Here is a 10,027-nt window from a genome sequence, read left to right as displayed (position 1 = left end):
CAGCCTGGCTTGCTGCAAGGCACCATCTCATTAGGACTCTTTCCCCAATTAATTATGCAAATGGATTATTGATTATTAATTAGGACATTTAGTGATGTTATTAAGAACTTGGAAGATAAATCTTTTTGACTTGTATTTAACTAGTAGATTATATAAGCAATAAAGAATACGTGGGCAATAGCTGTATAATTACATTTTATGAATAGCAGAAACCTGTAAGGAATGTGGAGAGATTTAATTGACGTTTAACAAGATAACTACAGCGAATTAATTAGGAATTATCTGCTAAAATATGAATTAACTTCTAATAATATTTTAACCAGCTACTCTATGATGCTGGTATCTTCTTATTGTTGCTAAAATACCTAAATAAAATATCCTGCTAGTTAAGATGATAGCGCTAATTTGTCTTCCAAATAATCAATCAAGTTTTATTGAGATTTATTGTGTATCCAGGACATAGTGGAGAATGAAAGGGAATAGGCGAGTAGTTCCCGCTGTCACGAAATTCACAGCAGAGCTGGAAGGAAAGGACTCGGCACAAGGGACTGGTAGGAGGAAGAACATTAAGTGGGATGGGATTTCAAGGCTGACCCACTGCGCCTCTTTAAACCTCAGTTTTCTCACCCCTAAAATGGGAATGAGACTACGGAGCTCCAAGTTTGTTGTGCAAATGCCTCTCAGGGGCTGGTGCTTGAGAATCTCTGGAGGGACCACAGCTCCCATCGTAATCTTACTGCGTGATTCTGACAAGAAAATGCCACCAGTGGAAGCAATTCACGCACGTGCATAAGGACGTGCCCTCCAGTTGTTCAGTAAACAGCGTTTGTAAACCTCAACCCTGGAACAATCTAGCGCCTGTGCAAAGGGCAGCAGTCAAATAAACAGTGATGGATTCATACTACAGAAAAGTAGCCACCATTAACCAGAGTGAGGCTCATCCAGGTGGGCTCACAGGGATAGATCTCCAGGAATTTTACAAAATATAAATAAATGTAAGATGCCATTTATGTGAAAAATGGCCACATGCAGCGAAAATGCCATGTATTCTCTACGGGCACATATATGTGTATAAAAACATCAAAAAACATCTGGAAATACACACCTCAACCACTGCACCATGCTGCCTCTGGACAAGGGAGAGTTGTCTAAGGGGGCCTAAGTGTTGTCTACGAAATTTTGTCTTTAAAGGCTATGGAGATGGTATCACTTGAGTAATTAAATTTTAAATTAGACAAAAATGGGATCAGAATGTAGATGAGGCATCCGAGGGGTTTGGTGGGCTACAGAGGGGGTGGGCGGCAGGCAGGATGCGGAACATGGAAGGCAGAAAACACTGGCCAGTCCCGCACCCGGGCTTCTGGAATGCTCCTCACACACATCACAGGGAAGCCCTGGAGGATGGGCAGAGGCTGGAAATGAAGGGAGAAAGGAGTGAGTAAGCACACAGGGGGCATCACCTGCAAGCCAGGCCGAGGGGTGTGTCCCCGAGCAGGGGGAGACCCTGAGAAGCATGTGTAGGGTCTGGAGCAGGAGAGAGGTGAGGTTCAAGGGGCATTTGACCAGAACTATTTGAGCTGCACAGTGAGGAACAGGGAGCCCCCCAGGAGGCCATTGAAGGCACCCAGGTGTGCAGTGTTAAACACCCCAACAGCACAAACCAAAGATAAGGGTGAATCTGACAGACGTTTGGAAGCAGGCCTTGGTAGCAACTGATGAAGCAGGGGAGGTGCACCGGAGGGGATTTCAGACTGTGGAGCCCATCAGCCCAGAGGTCCCCGGGAGTGGGGGGCACCCCAGACAGAAACCTGGTTTGGGGGTGTGTGGCGGCCAGCGGCCACTTTAATGGTTAAAACAAAAGTGTTTGATTTTAAAATGTAGAAATCTAGATGATGGTTGGCCTGCTAGGTACTGCACGAAGGTGACAGTCTAGTTTCCTCCTGAGAGGTGTCAGCCAAAGCCACAAGATGCTACAAACTCCCCCATGACAGGCAAGAAATGAGAGTGGAGGGTCAAGAATTAGGGGGAGAGAGGATATGGGGAGGGCAGAAAGGAACCATCTCTGGCTCAGATGTTCAACATTCACATTTGCAGCTCCTCAGTCAGGTGGTAGTTACCAGGTTTGGGTAACTACCTCTAAAAGAATATTACACCCACGCCAAGAGACCCTTCTGTTCTTCAGGGGTCATCTTTTAAACTAAGGGAGGCCCCCAAAGCTGGCCTGTCCATCAAGAAGGCAAAGCTGTATACGGTCCATCCCAAGGACGTCCTTTCCTGGAAATCTGCATTCCACTCTCCTTTCCTGTTCGAATACACTGAGCTGTGCCAGAGAAGTCACTACTGTTTCTGCGGCTAAGCTTCTCCTAGGAGGCTCTCTGTCGTCCCCCTAGGAAATGTTTATTGACCGAATGACCGAATCTTTGCATTGGTCTGCTGTCCAGTTGCTCTTGCTGACTCAAAACAGAACTAACAGAAGACAGGCAGATACAGATATTGAAAAAAAAAATTCGAATTTAGAATGTAGCATTCTAGGTGATGTTTGCACATCGGCCCATATAGGTATGTATGTGCCTATATGGATGCATGTAGTGTCTCTTATATTTGTTACAAGGAGTTGGCTCACGTGGTTATGCCATCATGGGGGCCAAGTCCCAAGATCTTCAGTGGGCAAGCTCAAAACCCACAAGAGTGGGCTCAGTAGTCAATACTCGATAGTATAGAGTTGACTCTTAAGTAACGCAGGTTGGAACTGCACGGGTTCACGTACATATGGATTTTTTTTCCAATAAATACAGTATCCTACTGTAAATGCATTTTCTCTTCCTGATAATTCTCTTAGTAACATTTTCTTTTCTATAGCTTACTTTGTTGTGAGAATATAGTCTATAACATACAAGATGCGTGTTGACTGTTAAAATTTGGGTTGACAAAATGTGTCTCCTGGTAAACAGTAGGCTATTAATAGTTAAGTTTTGGGGAATCAAAAGTCATACATGAGTTTTCGCCTGTGTAGGAGGCCAGTGTCCCCTTTGTTATTCAAGGGTCAAATGTAGTTCCAGTCTGAAGCCAGCAGGCTTAAGCTCTGGGGGGATCCTATGTTTCAGCTTGAGTTTGAAGAAACGGAAAAACCTATGTTGCAGCTCTAGAGTGGTCAGGCAGGAGGAGCTTTCTCCTACTTGCAAGAGATCAGCCTTTTTTTGTTCTTTTCAGGTCTTCCCATCTGAATGCTTCAGATGAGGCCCATCTGCACTGGGAAAAGCCGTCTGTTTTACTCAGTCCACCAATTCAAAGGTTAACCTTGCCCCAGAAACATCCTACCCAGAATAAGACTCAACCAAACGCCTGGACACCCTGTGGCCCAATCATATTGACACATACAAGCATCACATCCACAGTGTTCCCGACAAATGCTTTGATGAACAGGGGCTATGAATCTTCCTTCTGGTCTCATTCTTCTGAATTTCCCTTCTTGGAGAGGAAGGTGACCATGGGAAGATAGAGAGGGAACCATGCCATCTTCATTTGACATCCTGGCCCCAGAAGAGATCCAGCAGAGACTATCTTATCCTCCTTCGGGCCTGTGCCTGAAAAAGTCCTATACTGAATGGGTGCCTGGAGTAGATGGTCAAGACTTTTCTAACTCTCGGATTCTAAGTCCCTGGTCTTTCTGGACTCCTTTATTTTATGACAGTGAAGGATGAAGGGAGCTACAGACCTCAGTGAGGGTGAGACATAGTTTGGGCCATTCAACTTCTTCCCCGAATTAATAGGGTATTTCCTTTAGGGTCCAGGAGAGTGTAGTACATAAGATCACAGCCCATGTCCTCAGTCAGAGAGGAGGTCAAATGTCAGCTCTGCCAACCACCAAGTATGTGACCTGGGGCAAACCAGTTCCTTATCTTTTGTAAGACTCAAGGGATTGCTGCAAAGATAAATCAGTAAGTTAATGTATAAACAGCACTTCTGGGCGTGCCTGCCACGTGGTCAGCATCCAGTAAGTGGTTATCCTTCGGGTTAGGACAGAAAGCAAACCCATTTCACCCACCTCTTTGCATCCATCCAGTCCTCCGGCCAGGAGGTCGTTTGTCGCCACCTCGTGGGCATTGGTCACACTACGTCACCCACCCAAAGGCAATAGACACCAGCGCGCACAAACTCAGCCTAAACGTGAAGAAAAAGTCAGAGAAAAGCTTAGGTGCCAGTGAAAGGACCACCTTCACCTCCTGAAAGTTGGCTTTTAGCCCCCTGCTGCTGGGCCGCAAGAACTGCCCCCACAAGAAAGCACTGGTGCAGGTGCATGGAGATGCATGGGGTTTTTTGATTACAAATTGGAAAGTTCATTTTGTTATTTTCTTAAGAGTCTATTTATAAGATTAGTAAAACATACAGAAAGGTGGGTCGAGAGATAAGCATGTGTTCTGATTAAATGGAGCTCAGGCCAGGGGAGTGTGGAAAGAAAAACTTGAGTGACTCTGATTGTCGGGAGCCCCACACAAGGGTTTTCAATAAAATCCAGGCTAAGCTGCCTTAGGCACCGTGTGTTGAACTCACCCCTGCTTCCTTTTCTTCCGTCTCCAAAATCCCACAGAGACATCTTTGGGGGGAGGGTGGGGAGGAGAAAAAAAAAAAAAGATGGTTAGACAGTCTCTTTCCATTTCCCCAAGTGTCAAAGTAAAGTCCAACAGGAAGCAATTAACAGATGTCTGCCCAGCAGAGAGTGTGGGAGTTCCAGGCAGAAAGGAGAGCAAGCATCTCTTAGCATATCACAGGGTGGCCCCATTTACTCCCCATTACCCAGCTAAAAATAACCTCTCCATTTTTTCAGCTTTCTGTCTTTATTAGCATCAGTCCCAACAAGTTAGCTCTTTCCCTCTTGAAAGCTTCCTTAAACAAGCGGCAGGAGAGCAAACTAAATTCAGACTCTGTCCGGGGGCAGATTTCCCCAGGGAAACTTCAGCCTCTCCTTGGAATTGGAGGTACAGGGGAGCTACTACCAAATATCCCCAGCCGTGGACTCCAGACCCCACCAGTTTCCACCATCCTGGAGCGAGGACTACAACCCGACTGTCCCTTAGGGGATGAGATTCTGTGTGGTTTTATGGCAAGATCTTATTTGTGACATTAAATGAGCAAATCATAAAGCATCTAAAATGATTCATTTCTCACTGGGGCTGTCAGCGAGCTGTCACCAGCTGACAGTTCTGTCATAAGTGTCATTTATAATGTCACAAGTCTATTTCCCATCAATGTCATTAAACAATTATACTTGGTTTAGAAGAAAGAAAGGGGGGAGGGCAGAAGGGCTCATGGAAAGCCATGTGTGATGCTTAAGCAATTATATACTTTGCCATTCTTGGGTGGTAATCCCTGCCAACAATTAAATCTTACTTGATTTGTTCATTTAGGCAAATTATCAATTATTTGGAGGCGTCAGCCCGGGTAATTTTTCCTCTCTGCTGGCAGCAGCCACCATGCCCCTCCAGGATGGATAGCAACAGGATGGAGACGCAGCTTTGATAATTAGGCCACTGAGCACCATGGCCCGCAGCTCTGCTCCCCCTCCCTGTGTCCTCACTGGTGTGTGTCCTTTGTCAGGGCTTGGCCTATGGGTGAGACCACCAATCCTGGGAGCTGTGTAAATAAAGATCACTCTTCCAATAAGTACGGGCTTTTTTCCCTCTCCTTGCAAAATTTTGGTAAATGTGACCAAAATTATGCTTTGCAGCTATGAGATTATGTAGCTATGCCCTCCTGTCCTCTCTTCCAGTTATTTTCCACAGTACGTGGGCCACCGTGTTAAACTCCCACTCAGGTCCTCAGGTATCTACTGTGTGTCTGTGAGAGTGGGGTCTGCCTCAGTGACTACATTCACTAGAATGGCCATACAGATGATCCTTTCTGATTACTGTGTGAAGCAGCAGAAACCCATGAGCAAGCCTATGGAGCAGGGAGGGGTGGTGAGGTTATGAGACCAGAGCGTGAAAGGATGAAAAGGAGAAAGACCGAAGGGCACCCTGAAATTCCATAAAGGGATTCCCTCCTGGAATGGGGTGTCTGGGGTCTGGCCTGGAAATGGCAAGTTCCTTTTGAGAGCAACCAGAGGGAACTTTCCAGAACGTTCAATATGCGGAGGGGTGGCAGCTGCCCAAGCTGAGCCCAGCAATGCGCTCCTTCCTGCTCCCCCACACCAGCCTCAGCCCTCTCACCGGCTATAGAAAATGGTGAAAGAAACCACTTACTATGATGTTTTGGGGGTCAAACTCAATGCCACCCAGGAGGAATTGGAAAAGGCTTACAGGAAACTGGCCTTGAAGTACCACCCTGATAAGAATCCAAATGAAGGAGAGAAGTTTAAACAGATTTCTCAAGCTTATGAAGTGCTCTCTGATGCAAAGAAAAGGGAATTCTATGACAAAGGAGGAGAACAGGCAATTAAAGAAGGTGGAACTGGGGGTGGTTTTGGCTCCCCCATGGACATCTTTGATATGTTTTTTGGAGGACGAGGAAGGATGCAGAGAGAAAGGAGAGGTAAAAATGTTGTACATCAGCTCTCAGTAACCTTAGAAGATTTATTTAATGGTGCAACAAAAAAACTAGCTCTGCAAAAAAAATGTGATTTGAGATTAATGTGAAGGCGGAGGTGGTAAGAAAGGAGCAGTTGAATGTTGTCCCAATTGCCGAGGTACTAAAATGCAAATAAGAATTCATCAGATAGGACCTGGAATGGTTCAGCAAATTCAATCTCTGTGCATGGAGTGCCAGGGCCATGGGGAACGGATCAGTCCTAAAGAGAGATGTAAAAGCTGCAGCAGAAGGAAGATAGTTGGAGAGAAGAAGATTCTAGAAGCGCATATTGAGAAAGGCATGAAAGATGGCCAGAAAATAACATTCCATGGTGAGGGAGACCAAGAACCGGGACTGGAACCAGGAGCTATTATCACTGTTCTAGATCAGAAGGACCATGCTGTTTTGACTCGACGAGGCGAAGATCTCTTCATGTGTATGGATATACAGCTGCTTGAAGCCCTGTGTGGCTTTCAAAAGCCAATATCTACTCTTGACAACCGAACCATCGTCATCACCTCTCATCCACGTCAGATCGTCAAACATGGGGATATCAAGTGTGTGCTAAACGAAGGCATGCCAATTAATCATAGACAATGCGAGAAGAGTCACCTAATCATCGAATTTAAGGTAAACTTCCCTGAGAATGGCTTTCTCTCTCCTGATAAACTTTCTTTGCTGGAAAAACTCCTACCTGAGAGGAAGGAAGTAGAAGAGACTGATGAAATGGACCAGGTGGAACTGGTGGACTTTGATCCCAATCAGGAAAGACGGCGCCATTACAATGGGGAAGCACATGAAGATGATGAACATCATCCTGGTGATGGGGGGGGTGGTTCAGTGTCAGACCTCGTAATGGGGCCAGAGAGTAACACTGCTGCTGGCATTTGATATGCAGTAGTGAATGAGCAAAGGACTATAATAATAGCTCCCTACTTGCTATTGTTTTTGTTTCAATATTCAACTATAGTAGTGTTTTAAAAGTTAAAAATAAATAAATAAATACGAGCAACCAGAAGTAGGCCAGAAAGGCCCTGAACGAGTTTGTACCAAATGTGGTCTGGGCAGTTGTCACAGAAGCCTAGAGTCCCCATATAGATCTGACCTATTTCTAGATTCTAGCACCTGGTGCATGACGGCTCTTGGTTCAAAGTTTTATGATTTTGGCTTTTTTAGAGCATCTGGGGTGGACATCTGTTTTGGTTTGCTTGTTGGCTTGTTTCCTGCCAGCACTTTCCTCTTAGGTAAAGAAGACCCCTATTTTCTCAGCAGGACCATTCCTTGCCCCCTCCTGGACTGTGTATGTTAGCTGGAGCTGACCAACAACTGATCGGTGAGAGCATCCTGTCTCCCAGGTCACAGTAATTATTCCAGACAGAAAAGATGAGCAAAATTGATCCAAGGAGAGCCTATCCTCAATCTCTGCTGGTATTGACAAGATGGAGCTTGAGTCTGGAAATGCTGGAGGGCTGCCACTATGAGGGGAAAATGTGCCTGACAATGAAGGCAGCTCAGAGAAGGGCAGAGAGACACACCAGGTGTGATGGGGCATCTGGTCCAGTGTGCCCGAAGCTAGTGTACCCTTGGACATTTTAACTGGATTGACCCATACACTTCCTTTTCACCGAAGCTTGGACACAGTAGATTTCTATTACCTGCAACCAAGAGAATCCTAATTGATCCAGTTTGTGGTTTCTCCAGTTTTTCCCTTTTGTGTTGACAACCAGTTTGCCCGTGAGCCTATTTCTATCTCCCGTTACTGACGTGAAGGTTTCCATTTTGTTCCTTGGTTGTAGCTTCACTGGGTTGGATAAACCACCCAAATCCTCTTGTCATCTCCACCGATTGACCCAATGGCAGAAGAAGCTTCAACGTGCAGGACTGACGTCCAGTTGGCTGTCTGAAACCCCATCCTGGCATTTAGAAACTCTCTCATGGCTGGCTGGATCAAAGCCAGCTCTTTGAATGTAACTAAGTGTGGCTGAGACACATGTAAGGATCACTCGAATGTCCCTTTCCAATCTTAGCATAAGTAAATGAGGAGAGGAGGAAGGAGGAAAGGAAGTGGTGGAGCAGGGGGCATGGCCTCAGTTACCCCCTGAAGCATTGCTCAGCTTGAATTGCCTGTGCTCTTAAGTTCCCCGTCTTCTCAAACGTTCTCTCCCTGCTTAGCCCTGTGCATTGAACATCAGCTTCCGACCCTGCACACTTCTCTCCTTCTCCTGCTATCTAGCCTCATGTCGCCCCCTTTGTTACCACTGCCACCGCCACACTGCCTCCGGCTCCAGAGAGTGCCCAGCCCTTAGCAGAGAATATTTATAAAATTGCCCATTGCTATTTAACAGAGGGAGGATTGCTACATGGGCAAATGGAAAGATACACACCCAGTGGTGGAGAGGGTTATTCATCACACCTGGCATGGCATTGGGACAGGGTCTATTGGCTGCCAAAGAGAAGTCTGGCAAAAAATGGAAAATTGAGTCCATCAGGGGCCAGCTTTGTCCACAACACCACTCCTGCCAATGATGTCCTGCTGAATTGACAGGCTTTCTGGATGAATCAATTGGTTCTTTTGTCATCTGGTTGACTCAGAAACAGTTCCCCTTGAGCTCTTTAGTCCAATCTTGCAAAAGATAAATACACACTGACCTGAAAGAACAGTAGCGTAGGATAAATGTGTGATGTCTCGTTGCGTTTTGCAAGCAGAATCAAATTTGGAAGGAGTCAGAGAAAGAAAGATGGGGGTGGAGAGAAAGAAGACGGAAAGGGAGGGGTAGAGAGAGAGTGAGAGAGGATGGCATCTGACCCAGCTCCACCTGGACCACCCAGCTGTGCTGTGCGGGAAGTCCAGGCTTGCCATGCTCCAGCATCTGTGGTTGGGGCCCAGGTGTTTCTGGAACACTGAAGTGATTCTGTGGTTGCTATCAAAACTAATGCCAAGAAAAGAAATATAAATTACATTTAAAAGAAATCTACCTTTTATCTTTTAACCTTAGGCCTTCCCCAGCCATGCAGAAAAATCAATCTTGGCTAATCCACTGACCAAGATAAAGAAAAAGGGAAAAGAACAGACGAGAACCTTGCATTAAACAGCTGCTTGATGCTTAAAGAGGTATCAGAGGGATGTTGATTGGGGAGCTCACCAGCAAGAGGGGGCCAGGCTCAAGAGGCTAAAAGTAGGAACTCTTATTGGTATTCCATGACTGGTCATTAGCCAGGAAGACAAAGGACACAGTTATATCACATTTTAGCTTACAGATTCTAAATCAGCAGCAAAGCATGGCTTTGCTGGGGCCCTGCTTTCTTAGTATCTCTTTGTTGAGAGCTAGAAAAAAAAAAAAAAGGAACAAGTCCTATCCTGGGTAGAGTATAGCCAACTATATGACCATTACATAAGCATTAGCTAGAGAAATCAAGACAGAGTTATTGCTAGCTGTGACGCAATAAAGAGTGTATCTGGTCT

At 45.7% G+C, this 10,027-nt stretch overlaps 1 long non-coding RNA gene and 1 pseudogene across 1 annotated transcript; one reads left to right on the top strand and one right to left on the bottom strand.

The window, feature by feature from the left end:
* Positions 1-482: 482 nt before the first annotated feature.
* LOC144315269 (uncharacterized) lies at positions 483-9,948 on the bottom strand. The gene is made up of 4 exons (XR_013381012.1): positions 9,541-9,948; positions 4,552-4,594; positions 4,046-4,161; positions 483-1,412 (listed from the first exon to the last, which is right to left on the bottom strand). It is a non-coding gene; the product is annotated as an uncharacterized LOC144315269 (long non-coding RNA).
* On the top strand, positions 6,219-7,420 carry LOC144315267 (dnaJ homolog subfamily A member 1 pseudogene; annotated as a pseudogene).
* Positions 9,949-10,027: the final 79 nt, after the last annotated feature.

The sequence above is a fragment of the Canis aureus genome, chromosome 6 (genome assembly GCF_053574225.1).
Source record: "Canis aureus isolate CA01 chromosome 6, VMU_Caureus_v.1.0, whole genome shotgun sequence".
Lineage (NCBI taxonomy): Eukaryota > Metazoa > Chordata > Mammalia > Carnivora > Canidae > Canis > Canis aureus.
This window is presented reverse-complemented; position numbering and strand designations above follow the sequence as displayed.